The sequence below is a fragment of the Arachis stenosperma genome, chromosome 7 (genome assembly GCF_014773155.1).
Source record: "Arachis stenosperma cultivar V10309 chromosome 7, arast.V10309.gnm1.PFL2, whole genome shotgun sequence".
Taxonomy (NCBI): Eukaryota; Viridiplantae; Streptophyta; class Magnoliopsida; order Fabales; family Fabaceae; genus Arachis; species Arachis stenosperma.
The window spans coordinates 3,902,717-3,922,194 of NC_080383.1; positions in this window are offsets into that span (position 1 = coordinate 3,902,717).

The following is a 19,478-nucleotide window of genomic DNA, read 5'->3' on the forward strand; positions in this document are numbered from 1 at the left end:
TGAAAATTTGATGTATGGGGTAATGAGTATTGATTTGTGGTTTATACATTTAAATTGTGAAATTGGGCCGGAGGCCGTATATTTTGGGCCGGAGGCCGGAAAAAGGTAAGAAAGGTAAGTTGATGTGTGCATTGTATGATGACACAAGTGATTGGATGAATTTCATATAATGAATATATGAATGATTGGGTTGGTTATTGAATAATGAGGTTTGAGGAGTTGAAGTGTGGAAATTGGTAAACTTTGGGTGAAATAGTATAGATGGGGTATGTTTGATTTTGGTTGAGATATATTATGTGGTCATACATGTGAGTATGATTATTGATGCCTTGATGGTATGATAATGCGTGAGAGATATGTATGTTGTGATATATGCTTGAGAAATGATTAAGGTTGATTTGGGGGTGAAACCACGTGACAGTGAATATGATATTGATTATGTACAAGGGTGATTTATTGGAATGGATGTTGTTGAGAATTGGCATGAGGAGTAGTATATGATATGTCAATATGTTTGAGTTTGAGCCACTTGGGTGAAGTGGGCTAAATGATGAGTTAGTGATTTGGTATATTGTGGTTATGTGTCAATGTGTGAGTTGAGGAGGCTTGATGTTGAATTTGATACATTTGATTGATTTCAAAGAAAAGGGATGAAATTGGCATGTTTTGATTGATTTTGAAAAGAGTTGAAAATGGTTTGTTTTGAAAATGGCATATTGTGGTTTTGTATAAAAAATATGATTTTGGGCATACTTTGGCGGAACATAACTTGGACTACGGATCTCTGTTTTGTACCAAATCTGTTTAGAAATGAAATTTGATCCGGGATGTCCATGCCGTTCGAAGAATGGTTGAAAAATGATTTAAAATGAGGAAGTTATGTCCGTTGGAAGATTGGGGTAAAAATCTGTGAAATTCTGCAGCTTTTAACTTAGAAAATTTTTAGCAGAATAACCCCTTGCGCGTGGGCGCACCTGGCGCGTACGCGCCGATCTTCCGAAAAGTGTCATCCACGCGTACGCGTGGTGTGCGCGGGAGCGCCGATCGTGCTGCACCCAATGCCCAGCCATTTTCCCGAGAGTTATGCCAGAACTGTGCCGGTGTTGTGCCTGGGGCACGAGAATACCCGCGCGTACGCGTGGTTGACGCGTGCGCGCCGATGGGCAAGTTTGGTATCCACGCGTTAGCGTGCATGACGCTTACGCGTCGATGAGTTTTTAAGGCCATCCACGCGTGCGCGTGGAGTGCGCGTACGCGCGGCTCTGTTTTCATCCCAAAGTTGATTTTTGAGTTTTGAAAGCCAAATCTCATACTTCTAGGCCTCCGATCTCACCACTTATATCTTAAATCATTATGATATGCCTAGCTATTCGAGAAGGGCTAGTGAATGAGGTATCTTGCGAGTGAAGCAAGGGGAAAATGAATAATCAATGAGGATCATTGATGATTATGTGAGAGGTGGGGGATGGTGGTGGAAGTGCTTGTTACGCCATTGGCTGAAGGGCCGTAATTGTTTATGAATTGGCTGGTTCTGGATTGAACCGTGAGCCGGGATAGCTGTGTATGCTATGAATATTGACTGGTTATAGATTTAACCGTGAGCCGGATGGCTGATATGGATGTTGATCCATGGATGAGAATTCATGCATGTTTATGCTGAATTATTGATAATTGTGATTTGCACTTCCACTATCTGAGATGTGAGTTTCCCTGGGTAGTAGCAGTGGCTAGTCCACTTGCTCCGGGTATGAGACGAAAAATGATGTTTATGACAAATGAGTTAATTATGGAGTTTTGAATGAATGTAACTCTGATACCTGGGTAGTAGTAAGGGTTGGGGTTCGTCCCACTTGCTCCAGGTTAATGTTTGAGATTTGATAACAATGAGGATTGATAATATGAATTGAGATTGAATGAATATATGCTTAAGATACCTGGGCAGTAGCAAGGGTTGTGGTTCGTCCCACTTGCTCCAGGTCAGAGATTGTGACGCCTGGGTAGTAGCCGCAGTAGTGGTTGTTCCACTGGCTCCAGGTTGAGCTGTTAAACACCCGCCTGGGTAGTAGCCGCAGTAGTGGTTGTTCCACTGGCTCTGGGCTGAGCGGGTAGTAGCAAGGGGGTTGTAGCTCAAACCTACTTGCTCCGCAAGGGGTGTTTCTGTCCATGGTTAGCTACCAGGACGTGTCGGGTTGGCTATATAACCGACAGATGATATCATCAGCCATAGGGCAGGCATACATCATTTGCATATGTTTGAATTGTTTGGGTTTGCCTTTTTGTCTTGGATTTCTATATCATATATGCTATGTTACCTGATTACATGCTACTTGTTCTACTTGTACCTTATTTGTGTATTACTTGTCTGTATTGCTTGTGTTTGTACAACTGAGAGGTCCCTCATGATGGTGTTGGTGGATGTTGGGGGCTGTTCTTGATGAGATGAATTGATAATGCGATTGCATAATGATGATGATTTTTGAATGAGATCATTTGAGCCCCCTGGGTAGACGCAGTGATGAGATTTCACTAGCTCCAGGCGAGGGTATGATGTATTGATATAGAGTTGCTGAGGCAGAACAACTGGTAAAGGTTTTGCTTATGGTTCTGAGTCTGATTCGTGAAAGAATCAGCGGATTGGGAAACATGTGTAACATGAACTAGATTTAGTACCCCCTTACGACAGAAGCCTATTTATGGATTAGTGAGAATCTAGGCTGGATACTTGGTGAAAAGGAGTTTAGGATGCTTAGTGAGTTTTTATTGCAGTGCATTGTATTTATTTGGCACTTTTACCGTACTAGGAACCCATGGGCCCGGGGTTCTCATTCCGTATATATCTCTTGTTTTTCAGATACAGGTCCAGGTGCTCAAAAGTGAGCTGTGGTTCGTCTGAGAGCCGGCGAAGATCTTTATTTTCTCTACTTTGTGTTTTGCTTAGAATCTCTCCACCTTTGTTTTGAAAAGATTATATTATGTATTGAACTCTTTTGGGACTTGCCTATAGAGGCTTTTATGTTTCCTTTGGGAGAGATTAAGATATACTGTTGTCAACTACTTTCATACTGTACCCTAGCCGGCCTAAACTTCGCGGGTCGCGACTAGTGGCTATTTACTTATGTTATATATATATATCTATCTGTTATCTATCTCTTAATCTCCTTTATGCCTTGTCCGTATATCGCTTTCGACTTCGCGGTTTAACTTTTCGTTGTCGAAACGTGAGTGATACGTCTTCGCGATTTTATTTCTACTCCTTTCAGGCTTCTCGATTAATACTCCTTTCAAAATTACCTATATTTATATATTAAAAATTCACCTGAGAGTCGTACCACCGTAATATCCCTGACTTATGACTCGAGCATAAGGATTTGAATATTAGGGTGTTACATTATGGTATCAGAGCAGTTCGTCCTCGTGAGCCTGAGGGATGGAACTGCTTATGCTTCAATGCATACTCTGAGTCTGTGCCTGTGCTAGTTAGGGTATCTAACCGATACATCTAGCATGAAGTCCATGAGTGTACCTTTGGTACTTTGAAGCACTATACTTCCGATATTGAGACTGATCAACTTGATATCGATTGTTTGGTGTGTATAGGAACCAGATGGCGCCTCGTGGACCCAGTCAGGGACGTGAGAGAGATCGTACTAGCACGCAGGAACCGGAAGTCAACCCGAATAACCCGGTAAACCTTATGGCGGCGTTGGAGAATATGGCTGCTGCTATGCAAGCCACTGCGGAGGCTCTTGGGCAACAGATAAACAATAATGGCAATGGTGGAAGAGGAGCTCAAGGCCCGATGACACTGGCAACTTTCTTAAAGGTTAATCCACCTAAGTTCAAGGGAACCACTAATCCGACTGAGGCTGACACTTGGTTTCAGGCCATGGAGCGAGCACTGCAAGTGCAGTTGGTGCCTGAAGAGCAGTGTGTTGAATTTGCTACCTATCTGCTCACGGGGGAAGCATCGCATTGGTGGCAAGGGGCTCGACGTCTCCTGCAGCAGGGGAATGATCCTATCACCTGGGGTGCCTTCCAAGTGGAATTCTATAAGAAGTACTTACCGAATTCCGCCAGAACAGCCAAGGAATTGGAGTTACTACAGTTGAAGCAAGGTGCTATGTCCGTATCTGAGTATACAGACAAATTTGAGGAGCTATTCAGGTTTTCCCGCATGTGTCAGGGAGCTCCGGGAGACTTCGAGGAATGGAAGTGTATTAAGTATGAGGGAGGACTTCGAAGTGAAATCCTGAGCTCCGTTGGACCGATGGAGATTAGGGTCTTCTCTGAACTTGTGAACAAGAGCCGTATTGCTGAAGAATGTGTGAGGAAGGCTGTTGAGGCAAAGAATGACCGTCGGGAGTCCCACCGCAGGGGGCACAATCAAGAATACCCAACAAGGGGTCGAGAGTTTAAGGAGAGAGAATACATACAACACTTTCCCCAAGGATGGAATAACTTTACAACGAGTGAGGAGTCCCAAAGAAACGGTAAGGGAAAGCGAACAGCGACTGCTTCTAATGTTTTGAGCTGTCAGAGGTGTGGAAGTCATCACCCAAATGGGCCATGCCGATTGGGGTTAGGCGTATGTTATAAGTGCGGGTTACCAGGGCATGTATCAAGAAATTGCCAACAAGGAGAGAGTCAGGATGCGGGCCGATTGCGACAGTAAGATTGAGGTAATTGCAATAATCAAGCTTAAATGGCAGTGTGTGATTTTATAATACCACCTATACAGTATAACTGGGAATGTCGAGCTTAATGTTAGACTGAGAAGCAAACCGGATGGTCCGAGTAAGGAATTGCCTTAATACAAATGGATAAATGCCTGTGATGTAAATAATTTTCTGTTGAGAATGATGTGTTGTGTTTGTTATATAGTTGGTTAATCTCTAGATTTTTGGTAAAATGGATTGGCCCGTGACTTTTAGTTCCGTTGATTTAAATAGATAAGGGATTGTCCTAAATGAGGGATTTGGACACGTTGATTTGAAATGCCAGTCATACTAAGTTGTGGTTGGGTACTTGAGGAAATAAGTGATGGAGCTAATACTTGACGAGAAATCAAAGTGGCATGGCGGAAGCTTGCTAAAAGCGTTAGCATAGTATGGTAATAATAAGGAAAAGTGGGATATGATTAAAAATGCTTTATGCTTTGAGTACTTAAAAGTTTAGTGAGCTTATACAGATACTGATTCTCGATAATTGGAATTAATTGCGACGGTGAGCCTTAATGGTTCTGAAATGGATGAGGAAATTACCATTGATGCATAGTCGGATTTAGATGATGATTGAGTGCAAGTTGTCGTGTTCGTGAGATGAGTGCTATGATGTTTGGTCATGGTGACCTTGGATTAGATTGAGGTTTATAATGATCGGTTTCGAAAGGCGAATGTGAAAACCACTAAATTGAAATGCTGATGTGGTACTTAGATTGGTTTGAGGAAACCCGTAACGGGTGGTAGACTCCAGTTTTTAGGAGAGGTACTGTCGAGTTTTTTTTTCAATAATTCGAGGATGTGTTGGTTATAGTTTCGAGAATGATCTTTGATTGATTATAGTGATATGGAATGATGGCTATGATCAACGATGATGGCAATATTATTGATGTCATGATTTGAGATTTAATAGGGTGTGGGTTGATGAGACGGTAAAAGTAAGGAACGAATGACCGAGATCCTCAGAAATAGAGAAATCAGAGCGCGGCAACGGAAGCGCGCAGAGTAAAAGGGACTTTGGAACTGTTATGTGTTTGATATAAAGGCATACTATGCTCGCGTACTCGTAGTGATGGATGGAATTTTCGAGGGCGAAAATTTCTGTTAGGGGGGTAGAATGTAATACCCGGTCTAATCGAAATTAATTAAATAATGAGTAAGTAGGAGCGATTATGGTTGGAAGATTTGGCAATTGGAATTTGATGATTTCAATATGATATTTGGATTCAGTGAATTTTTCCGAGTCGGAAGACATAGTTTTCTGCGTAAAAGTGCGCAGTGAAATTTTGACCGGTAGTACCAGCTGAGACCTGTCTGGTAATGCAGTTGAGAAAGTTGATTATGAGTAAATAAGATTAAGAAATGAGGAATTATAATTAGGGGAGGTAGAAATATTTGAAGTGCGATTTAGAGCGCTAATCTTAAAGGTTTTGGTCCAAAATTGGGCCAACGGACAAAAATAAGTGAACCGGGCCTAAGTGGGCCCAAGACCCAACATATATAAACATTAGTTATGAGCATTTCAGCTCATTTTACCCTAAAAAGAAGGGTTGGGGCGCTGAATTAAGAAGAGAGAAGAGAAGAGAGAAAACCTAACTCTCTTTGATCTTCAAACCACCATAACTTGAGCTACGGAGCTCCGATTGACGAGCCGTTTGCGGCCACGCGTCGCTCTTCTCATCCTCTACATTTCTATCTAAGTTTTGTGGTGAGTATTTCATTCATCTCTGCCCAGTTTTCGAATTTCCCCACTGTTACACGTTTTTGGGTAGTTAGTGTTGAAATCTTATGGTTTTGGGTGTTTAGGGATACTCCAACATGGATTCCAAGTGGGTTCTATCCCTACTTCATATGGGCTGAGGTAAGAAGTGCTCAAACCCTTGTGATTTGTGATTTTATGAGCCCTAGGTTGATGTATGTATGTGATATTGGTTATGTTAGTGTATTTGATGATCTTGGTGCACAATTGGGAGATTGGTGTTGCTTGAGGAGCTTTGGTGAGGCTTGGGGCTAAGGTTGGTGGAGACTTCCAAAGAAGAGACTCAATTGATTTGGCTACAAGAGGTACGGTTTAAGTTTCATTTAAGTACCGTGTGGTGTGATGAGAATTCCTAGGCTAGATGCCCCTAGGATTAAGTTTGGATTGTGTAAATGGTTGATGCTAATATGCATAGTTGGTATGTAATGTGAATTGATGATTGGGTTGAGAATTGTGTGGCCTTGTATGCTTGGTGTATTGAAAATTTGATGTATGGGGTAATGAGTATTGATTTGTGGTTTATACATTTAAATTGTGAAATTGGGCCGGAGGCCGTATATTTTGGGCCGGAGGCCGGAAAAAGGTAAGAAATGTAAGTTGATGTGTGCATTGTATGATGACACAAGTGATTGGATGAATTTCATATAATGAATATATGAATGATTGGGTTGGTTATTGAATAATGAGGTTTGAGGAGTTGAAGTGTGGAAATTGGTAAACTTTGGGTGAAATAGTATAGATGGGGTATGTTTGATTTTGGTTGAGATATATTATGTGGTCATACATGTGAGTATGATTATTGATGCCTTGATGGTATGATAATGCGTGAGAGATATGTATGTTGTGATATATGCTTGAGAAATGATTAAGGTTGATTTGGGGGTGAAACCACGTGACAGTGAATATGATATTGATTATGTACAAGGGTGATTTATTGGAATGGATGTTGTTGAGAATTGACATGAGGAGTAGTATATGATATGTCAATATGTTTGAGTTTGAGCCACTTGGGTGAAGTGGGCTAAATGATGAGTTAGTGATTTGGTATATTGTGGTTATGTGTCAATGTGTGAGTTGAGGAGGCTTGATGTTGAATTTGATACATTTGATTGATTTCAAAGAAAAGGGATGAAATTGGCATGTTTTGATTGATTTTGAAAAGAGTTGAAAATGGTTTGTTTTGAAAATGGCATATTGTGGTTTTGTATAAAAAATATGATTTTGGGCATACTTTGGCGGAACATAACTTGGACTACGGATCTCTGTTTTGTACCAAATCTGTTTAGAAATGAAATTTGATCCGGGATGTCCATGCCGTTCGAAGAACGGTTGAAAAATGATTTAAAATGAGGAAGTTATGTCCGTTGGAAGATTGGGGTAAAAATCTGTGAAATTCTGCAGCTTTTAACTTAGAAAATTTTTAGCAGAATAACCCCTTGCGCGTGGGCGCACCTGGCGCGTACGCGCCGATCTTCCGAAAAGTGCCATCCACGCGTACGCGTGGTGTGCGCGGGCGCGCCGATCGTGCTGCACCCAATGCCCAGCCATTTTCCCGAGAGTTATGCCAGAACTGTGCCGGTGTTGTGCCTGGGGCACGAGAATACCCGCGCGTACGCGTGGTTGACGCGTGCGCGCCGATGGGCAAGTTTGGTATCCACGCGTTAGCGTGCATGACGCTTACGCGTCGATGAGTTTTTAAGGCCATCCACGCGTGCGCGTGGAGTGCGCGTACGCGCGGCTCTGTTTTCATCCCAAAGTTGATTTTTGAGTTTTGAAAGCCAAATCTCATACTTCTAGGCCTCCGATCTCACCACTTATATCTTAAATCATTATGATATGCCTAGCTATTCGAGAAGGGCTAGTGAATGAGGTATCTTGCGAGTGAAGCAAGGGGAAAATGAATAATCAATGAGGATCATTGATGATTATGTGAGAGGTGGGGGATGGTGGTGGAAGTGCTTGTTACGCCATTGGCTGAAGGGCCGTAATTGTTTATGAATTGGCTGGTTCTGGATTGAACCGTGAGCCGGGATAGCTGTGTATGCTATGAATATTGACTGGTTATAGATTTAACCGTGAGCTGGATGGCTGATATGGATGTTGATCCATGGATGAGAATTCATGCATGTTTATGCTGAATTATTGATAATTGTGATTTGCACTTCCACTATCTGAGATGTGAGTTTCCCTGGGTAGTAGCAGTGGCTAGTCCACTTGCTCCGAGTATGAGACGAAAAATGATGTTTATGACAAATGAGTTAATTATGGAGTTTTGAATGAATGTAACTCTGATACCTGGGTAGTAGTAAGGGTTGGGGTTCGTCCCACTTGCTCCAGGTTAATGTTTGAGATTTGATAACAATGAGGATTGATAATATGAATTGAGATTGAATGAATATATGCTTAAGATACCTGGGCAGTAGCAAGGGTTGTGGTTCGTCCCACTTGCTCCAGGTCAGAGATTGTGACGCTTGGGTAGTAGCCGCAGTAGTGGTTGTTCCACTGGCTCCAGGTTGAGCTGTTAAACACCCGCCTGGGTAGTAGCCGCAGTAGTGGTTGTTCCACTGGCTCTGGGCTGAGCGGGTAGTAGCAAGGGGGTTGTAGCTCAAACCTACTTGCTCCGCAAGGGGTGTTTCTGTCCATGGTTAGCTACCAGGACGTGTCGGGTTGGCTATATAACCGACAGATGATATCATCAGCCATAGGGCAGGCATACATCATTTGCATATGTTTGAATTGTTTGGGTTTGCCTTTTGTCTTGGATTTCTATATCATATATGCTATGTTACCTGATTACATGCTACTTGTTCTACTTGTACCTTATTTGTGTATTACTTGTCTGTATTGCTTGTGTTTGTACAACTGAGAGGTCCCTCATGATGGTGTTGGTGGATGTTGGGGGCTGTTCTTGATGAGATGAATTGATAATGCGATTGCATAATGATGATGATTTTTGAATGAGATCATTTGAGCCCCCTGGGTAGACGCAGTGATGAGATTTCACTAGCTCCAGGCGAGGGTATGATGTATTGATATAGAGTTGCTGAGGCAGAACAACTGGTAAAGGTTTTGCTTATGGTTCTGAGTCTGATTCGTGAAAGAATCAGCGGATTGGGAAACATGTGTAACATGAACTAGATTTAGTACCCCCTTACGACAGAAGCCTATTTATGGATTAGTGAGAATCTAGGCTGGATACTTGGTGAAAAGGAGTTTAGGATGCTTAGTGAGTTTTTATTGCAGTGCATTGTATTTATTTGGCACTTTTACCGTACTGGGAACCCATGGGCCCGGGGTTCTCATTCCGTATATATCTCTTGTTTTTCAGATACAGGTCCAGGTGCTCAAAAGTGAGCTGTGGTTCGTCTGAGAGCCGGCGAAGATCTTTATTTTCTCTACTTTGTGTTTTGCTTAGAATCTCTCCACCTTTGTTTTGAAAAGATTATATTATGTATTGAACTCTTTTGGGACTTGTCTATAGAGGCTTTTATGTTTCCTTTGGGAGAGATTAAGATATACTGTTGTCAACTACTTTCATACTGTACCCTAGCCGGCCTAAACTTCGCGGGTCGCGACTAGTGGCTATTTACTTATGTTATATATATATCTATCTGTTATCTATCTCTTAATCTCCTTTATGCCTTGTCCGTATATCGCTTTCGACTTCGCGGTTTAACTTTTCGTTGTCGAAACGTGAGTGATACGTCTTCGCGATTTTATTTCTACTCCTTTCAGGCTTCTCGATTAATACTCCTTTCAAAATTACCTATATTTATATATTAAAAATCCACCTGAGAGTCGTACCACCGTAATATCACTGACTTATGACTCGAGCATAAGGATTTGAATATTAGGGTGTTACAATTGGCAATATAGCATTGTTCATATTTAAAACTATTAGAAATGAAAAGAAAATAGATCAAATGAATGTCTTTAAATAAATTTTAGATTTAAAATCTAATTGACTATTTTCATTAAAAAATATTAGAGGATCAATATTTTGAATAAAAATTAAAAATTGAGTTAATATTAACTCAAATGTAAAAGTAATAAATGTATAAAAGAAAAAAATGTTGACCAAATACCTAATTTATATTTCTCATTAGTAGGATTGCACATGAATCGGATAATATCCGCATATCCGCGGTAATTATCCGCATTCGATCCGAATTTCGTGGATATTATCCGATCTGCAGAGTCATCTGATCGGATCGCGGATTTGGAAGTGATACCCGTGGATCCGATCTGCAGATCCGATAGATCTGCACATCATATAAATAGTTAATGTTATTCTGACCGAACCCTAAATCCCTAACGTTACCTTACGGCGCTCCTCACCTCTCTCACACTCTCACTCTCTGGACTCTGGACTCTCCTCTTAGTCTCAGACACTCACTCATACTCTCAGACTCTCCTCACCTCTCTCAGACTCTCACTGATACTCTCAGACTCTCCTCACCACTCTTAGGCTCTCCCTTTCCTCTCTGACCGGCTCTACCTCATTGTAGTACACATTGACGCGCTCTTGCTGCAGATCGGTGTTTCCAACGTACTTACCAATCTGGTTCCCGCATTGCTCTCCTTGAACGTGAAGGATCTCTCTCATTCTTCTTCTTCCTTGCAAATATCTGGTTCGGTGATTCCCACTATATATAGCGCACATGCAAAGCTGTAAATCCCTCAAACCCTAATCTGTTTTCGCTGCTAAAATCTAAATCATATTCTTCATTCTTTGGCTCCCTGCACATTTTCGCTAAAATTTTTATCTGTTTAGGTGTTTTCGTATTTGTGATATTTCTGTGTGTTGAATTTTTGCTACTTTATTATGTTTTCAGATTGTTGAAATTTTCAAAAGAAAAATGAAATTCGTACCTAAATTTGAGGCATACATTGTTCTCTTACCAATTACATGAAGCTATGTTTGAATGATGAAAATCTTGTAGTTAGAACCCTAATTTATAGTTCATAGATTGCCCAATGATGCAAAACATAGATTGTTGAACGGCTACTCGTATTCCTTCATAATCTGATCTGTAAACTGATATAATGATATATGGTTTATATGGTTTAATTGTTTGAAAATTAAGATGGTTTATTTAATTGCAGTCATATGGCACTGAGGGTTTATTGTCTGTAAATTGATATAGTGATATGGTTTATTTATTTGTAGGATTGTGTTGAAAAATTAGATGGATGATAAACAAGTGCTTACTAACAATGCAAGTGGGTCTAAAGTTGGGAGCATTCCTACTCCACCAAGTGTCGCTGGATCTACACCAGAAGAATCAAGGGGAGGAGAAACAAATACCAATCCAGCTTCAAATGATGCTCCTTCTTTGGCGACAGCAGCATAATCTGGCCAGTCAGGTAAAAAAAAAAAAGTCTAATAGACCCCCTTCTATTGTTTGGGATCACTTCAAAAAAAATGATGAGAAAACTAAGGTGAGAAATCTTCAAGGATCTTTAGAAAATTGAAGGATATCATTGCTAAATTGTTTGAGCAATATAGCATATAGAATCCGTGACCCCCTGAAGACACTCAAGATGCTAGCATTTCTTCAGATACTACTATAAATTCTAGTGTAGAGATGAGTGAGAATGATAGTATTACGGTTGAAGATCCTATGAGTAAGTGGAAGTAAACTCAGAGGATAAAATTAAGTGAGTTGAAGAAAAATGAAATGGATAGGTATTTGGAAGATGAAGTGGCGGAAGATTTTAGTGGATTTGATATATTGAGGTGGTGGAGAGGAAAGACTTTGAGGTATCGTGTTCTCTCTTGCATGGCTAGAGATATATTAGCCATTCCTGTTTCCACTGTGACATCTGAGTCAGTTTTTAGCACGGGAGGTCGTGTCCTTGACCCTTAACGCAGTTGTTTGAGTCCCACCACTATAGAGGCGTTAATTTGCACTCAAAATTGGTTGAAGCCTGTTAAGATATTGGTTGAGCTTGATGAAGGAGATGCCGCTGTTGATTCAGGTATATAATGAATTGGTTCATTTATATTTTATTAATTATTATTCATTTTTTGTCTTTCATTTTAGAGCATTGACATACCATGACATATTTTGTTATTTTTTAATTGAATAGAATTTTCTGGAGTTACTAGTGTCAGAGATCCTGAAGTTCAAAGTGGAATGCAATCTCATCAACCATCTTAGGTATTCAATAGTGCTTGTATTGGTATATAATAATTTATTATTCTAACATGTTTTACTAATTTTTCTCACTTGTTATTTCTTAACAGGAATGAATGCTTGCTGATATAGTGTCAATTGGAAGACTGGAAGAGATATGTCAATTGGAACTTATTGAGTTGCTGTTTTAGTATTTTTAGTATGTTGAGATTGTTGTTTTAATATGATTTAGTATTGCTGTTTTAATGTTTTTAGTATGTCGAGATTGCTATTTTAGTATGATTTAGTGCGCTGAATTGCTGAGTTGTTGTTTTAGTATGTTAAAATAATGATTTAGTGTGTTGTTTCACCAAGTATTGTTATGAATTTTATGATATTTTATTTTTAATTTTTAATTTCTGAGTTACTATTTTATTCTTAATTTTTAATTGCTGAGTTGCTGTTTTATTTTTTATTTTTAATTTTATGATATTTATAGATATCTTTTGCAAAAACTGCAAAAAACAGGGCCTTGAAACAAATTTTTTTATTACACGATATATCCATATCCGACCCGACCCAATCCGCAAATATGCGGATCGGATCCGACCTAAAAAAGCGAATATAGTATCCGATTCGATCCGTGTGCAGTCCTACTCATTAAGAAAAAAGATATGCAGAAAAATTGGGTAGAAAGATAAGTTACTTTTTCAATTTCGTTTATACCTAGTTTATACTATTAGAAGATGAAATCGCGAAGAAAGAAACCAAGAAGTATCAAGAATGGCACACAGAAGACTATAACATCACTTCATGGCTTTTTGCATCACTAGGTGCATCCTTCAAGCATCGATTGATTTAGGGGTAGAGCTTGAGCAATTCTTAGAAAGGTGCTAATATAAGAATATAATTTTAAAAGAAGAAAAAATTAAAAGTAAAGGGATTAATATAAAAATTAGTGATTTTTATACAATAAAATTTTAATTTGGAGATCATTATTCCTCTTTTTTAACACTAGACTCCGCTCCTAGATTGATTGATTGTCATTTTGCTCATGAAATTTAGAGCAGAGTTTATATCTTCTTTGTATCACAAACTAAAACAAGAATTTGCCTGTTACAACTATAACTCTGAATCAGTCAAAAAAATTGCATCCATTTTTAATTATCTTCTAAAAATAAAAAAACTACCAATTCTTTGGCCTTAGTAAAAGCTCTTCTCACAGAATCTGAATGTACAAACATAATTCTTGATAGATTGAATAAAAGATATCATGCATTTATAACGTTGGTCACAGCAAAAGATCCACCATATTTGATTTTAGAATTTGAGGCTCTCTTAATGGTACAATTAAATTTAATAAAGTTATAGAACACTTGGTACATTACAAGTGAAATAGAATTTAGCGGCGATTTAAAACCGCCACAAAACAACTTGCCAGCGTTTCGAGAAATGTTCCAGTATAGGGTGTGGAGATTTAATTTTGCGGCAGTTTCACTGAATCGCTGGCATAACCGCAACAAAATTTCTTGAATAGCGTCGGTTAATTTAGCGGCGGTTTAGAACCACCGCTATTTGGCCAACCTTGAATTCGGCGGCATTTTCCGATGATTTTGAACCGCTTCTATTTTGTTGTCCGTTGTATTTTTTAAAGTGTATTTCGCGGCGGTTTGAAACTGCCGCTATCTAATATTCAATAGTTTTAAATTTATTTTTGGCTATTTTGTAACCAACACTATTTGTCCGGCTAAATGGCTATAAAAATACTGTATTTTTCACTGACAATCAACGTTTTATTAATTTAAATGTATTAGGTATTATTTTTTTGTTATTTTTTGAATTTTCTTGAAATTAGAAATCTTAATTATTTTGTAACTGAAAAAATAAATTGATTGGTAAACAACATTAGCAAAACTATAAAAAAATATTCATATATTTATCCAAATATTAATAAAGTATTCCTTACTAAGAGTTGCATAGTCAACAATAAAAAGTGTATATTTAACTAAAAAATTAATTTCAAATCTTAAGTTCTACTTTCTACTCTATCCCTCCAATGAATTCATCCATGCAGCCATGTCTAGTGGCAGCTCCCCACCTTTTCCTTGAATTAGACATCTCAGAGCACTCTCTATTGCCTGCCTTTTTCTCTTCTCGGTTGCTACCTCAACTTCAACTACCTGCCTTTTTGTCTTCTCGATTACTACTTCATCTTCCATTGCCTTCCGTCCTTTTTAATTTCTTGGGTGCCAACTCTGCTTGTAGTTCAAGCAGCACCCTTTGGATCTCCCTTCTTTGAGTTCCATTGCTCGGTTGATGTAAATTCGTACCAAACACTTGACTAGAAGTCAGTCCGATACCCATGCCACACACTCTACCCAGGCGCTCCTTTCCAATAGTTTGAGCAAGCAAATCATTCTGAGACAACATTCTCGATGATTCATCATGTTGCTCAATCTCTGCAATTCTTTCCTACACAGTTAGATAAGCAAACATAAGCATTTATTAGCTAATTGCTAACTGAATAGACTTTCAACACAATTTTAACAAACAAAACCTATGAGAAACAACTTAGCAATTCTCAACACATTACTTACACCAATAGCCTGAGCTGCATCATGGAGATAGGAGCCATTAGGTCATTTGAGCGTTAAGGTCCACAACTTCCCTCTACCAACTGGACGCCCTTGTCGTTCCGACTGTAACAATATAGCTTAAATAGTGAATAGGTAGACGAAGAGAAGGTTCAAAAAGTGAGTCAAATGTAAATTACCTCTTCTTCTTCGAGCCTTGCCAAGCTTTTTGATCTGCCAGTGTGAGTGTATAACTGCTTCGATCGATTCACAGCATTTTTTCTACACTTCTCCTATCATGCCATCAAAAGTAAAGGTTACTAGACACCATTTTTTTGACTAAATGTAACCTAAATAGACTTTTTTTGTTATTAATATATTACCTTTGTGTCTTCACTATTGTGATAATCAAGGTACCATCTCTAATAATTTGCCGTAATTCCCGGTAGACGGTCTTCAATATTTTGTTCAACAGTCAGTTCTGAGTTGTAATAATCATTTTACAACCTGTTTCTCGTTTCCTTCCAAGCCCTCCCTAGAATTTTTAATATTGTACGCTTGATAGCACCTCTACTATCTTCATTAAAATAGAACATTTTCTACAACAGTAAAATTAACTTGCTAGTAGGTGATAAATTAAGATTCTCGAACTCTACAACAATTTAACATTTTACCTTTACACATTCATTATAAATCTTGTCCTTGGAGCGATCCTTTCTCCAATCTTTCTCGTAGATTAGAAATTTGGTGTAGTTAAATCCTAGCAATCCGAGAACGCTGCTCAGTATACCAGTTTTATTTCCAACTAGTTGCAGTCTCTTGTTGAACTTGAGTACAATCTTTCTACCATTATGTTGCTTCATAGCCTCCTTCACACTTAGATGAAGTTTCTTGAATGTCCCATTGGACTCTATAAATCATAGTTACTCTTTGTGAGTAACCATTGTGGCCAAGATGCGATGAAATCATAGAAAAATTAAGCATAAATAATGATATGGGATAAATTCTTGTATACCAATTGTTTTAACATCCCAAAATGCAGTGGTCTTGCGTTCCTTGCACTTCTGAGCCTCTGATGCAGCAAATAGGTTGTCAACATGTTGCTCAAAAGAATCTACCTCATCTGTCCCTGGGTTTAAGTCTTCAGCCGCCGACTCCAAGTTTTGAACACTATTCGTGCAAGTCTGTGATAGCAAGCAGTGGTTCAGTACAGAATGGTCAAAAAGGGCATAAAGATGAGGTTGCAGGGGCACCAGCACCACTGGACGGGAGAATTAGGCAATCCACTTGATACACGGATGAAGCTGCAGCAAATCCTATCTGAAGTTGCTGACATGCTGTGTTTAACTTTGATTTCTTTGTGTAACAACCTATCTTGGGTATCTTAATAAACTGGGTACCACAAAAGTATCACTTATACTATTATCAAAATGAAAAAAAAAAAAAACATAAATTTTACAGCATTAAATATCAGCAAATAAGTAAATCCAAACCAAAAGAAAAAGAAGCATCAACTTAGCTTCTTAGACAGGAGATTTTAAAAACCTTACGTAATGCAAAACACTTCGAGGAATGCTGATAGCAGTAGTTTATTTGGTTAAATATAACATTAATAAATTTATTTTAAAGTAGTCAGTTTTAAAGTTGAGACATGAGCATCAAAATGACTAATTATTTAAAGTAGAAAAACTAATAATACATATTTCCTGTTTTGGACTAGTTGTATGTTTTAAGTAATATTTTACCTCCAATTCAGCCACTGAAGCTTTAGGCCATGCAAGAATCAAATGATTTTCAAGTACAATGTTATGACAAGAAAGTTTTATGTCGGTCAAATATATTTCTAAAACAAAGCTACTCACCGCACAAATTCTTAAAGAATATAACTCAGATTTGGAAGATGTCAGTAATATATATGCATTATTGTAATAATTCTTCAGCTATCAACACTTAATAACAAAAAATCCAACATAATTTTGACAAGAAAAAAAAGGGTATAATAATTTATTAAATTCAAGGATACAAAAAACATCGTAAATAACCAATTCAACATAATAAAAAATGAAAATGAAACGGAAAGAAGCATCTAAAAGAATATCTATTAAAATTTGGATGATTTGTCTAAAATGAATATCAAAATTTGGCTGAAATATACATTTAGTAAAGAAGTAGGGGAAACAGCACAAAGAGAATTTTTTGTCATGCTCCTAAATTGTTCAAAAGTAGCATATTATATAATATATCCTTCTAATGATATGATAACAATATAACCTTGCTAATGATAATCAAATATCTAGTAAAATACTAAGAAGAAAAAATACTATTAAATGCACTTAACCAAAGAAACCAAATTATTGGTGAATCAAATATATTATACAAGTGTAGCATGGCAACAATGCTTTCTTCAAGTTGATTTTTCTTATTTAATATTTCAAACTAACGTAACAGTAACAAAAGGAGGAATTTGATCATGGAAACACAAAACTAAATCCATAAATAAGGGTTAAGTAATAGCTGAACTTTCAATTGGCAAATCAGCAACCACACAAAATCAACTAGTTGTGCTTACCGACAGCGGGAGAAAGGTTATTAACGGCAAGAGAGGAGCATCTCATGACACAGCTGCTTGACGGGTGGACCAGCTTGACGATGCATTAAGAAAGTTTTAACTATGCATTTTTCTATTATTAGTCAACATTTTATCCATTATGCACCTCTCTGTACGAATATGCTAATTGCTAAATACATACTTAAACCTTTTAAAATCTCATATATTCTTGTCAAATATAATATTATTCTATATTTTTCATACATGACAATCATCCATTCTTTTTTTATAGAAATTACTAAATGAAAGAACCGTTGGTAAAAAGATGAGCCTCTCTTCTAATATATATGACCTTTTACGATGACAAAATAAAAATAAAAGGCATGAAATAATATTATGTATATTTAAGTTAATTTTAATTTTTTTAATAACTAAATTTGTCATAACGTAAATGATAAATAATGTACGGATTGGATATTCTTCGAGTATAATATACGTTTTATTATTTTGTATGGAATTATATTAATTTTAATTTATATATTTATTATTATTGGTTGGATATTAAAAATAAATAATGTTTGTATTATTAACATTTTTCTGACTTTCCTCAACTCCAATCGTGATTACCCAAAAGCTCGTCCAGCTCATTGCTTGGAAACAAATGTAATATAATCCACCTGACCAAAAATATATAACCTAATCAGTTTCTATTTAATAATGTTATACATTAGCATAATCATAGGAGAATTAACTTTAGCGAGTTAACAATGACCAAATACCGTAGTATTTTACATAGAATTATCGATAAATTATGTGTAGTTTGTGATGAAAATAATATATCTAACATATGTTGTTTGTTAGGTAAAAGATAATAGATTGATAAAAAAAATTCATTACAATAGGTATATTTATTTTAACAAATATTTTTCTATCTAATACGATAAAAAATACGTTGGTCACCCTGAATTGTTACATGTCCAATTTTTATTGACAGTGGTAGAATGTCTAAATTAAGACTGAACTATAATATTTGTCAAACAAATAAACAACAATTAATAAAACACTCATCCATGTCTTCTTATTTTGAGTACATTTATACATAAAAGAAATTACACATAAAAAAAGAAAAAAAAAAGAGATGAAACAACAAGAGCGATAAAATGATGATTCTTATAATTTTGTTTGGTCATCTATATATAAAAGATCAGATTTAGAAGATTATGATTATCTAACAAAATTAATTTGTATTTATTACATTTAATTTGAATAAATAAAAAATTATTTTATTTTAGTTTAATTCTTCATTCTTATGATATGAATTTGTCTCGATTCATATGATTTGATTTAATTTAATTATTAGTTAAAAAAATTTCAATTATCTATTTTATTCTAAATTTATTATTTTAATGACTAATAAATTAATCAAATTAATTAACTAATATATATATATATATAATTAGTATACTATAATTAATTTAGTTTAATAAATTAAAAGAAATAAATTAAAAAGTACTATCAATATAAATTGATATAAACTATATATATATATATATATATATATATATATATATATATATATGTAATAAATGATGTGATATTAAATATTTAAAGTGAATCGCATATAGATAGATAGATACTATATATCCAAATATATAAATTTTCATCATGCATGAATATATTTAGTTCGGTCCATAAATCTATTCTTTAACTGCTATCATCATTGTAGGATAGAATAGAACACTCAATGGACCCACTTAAGCT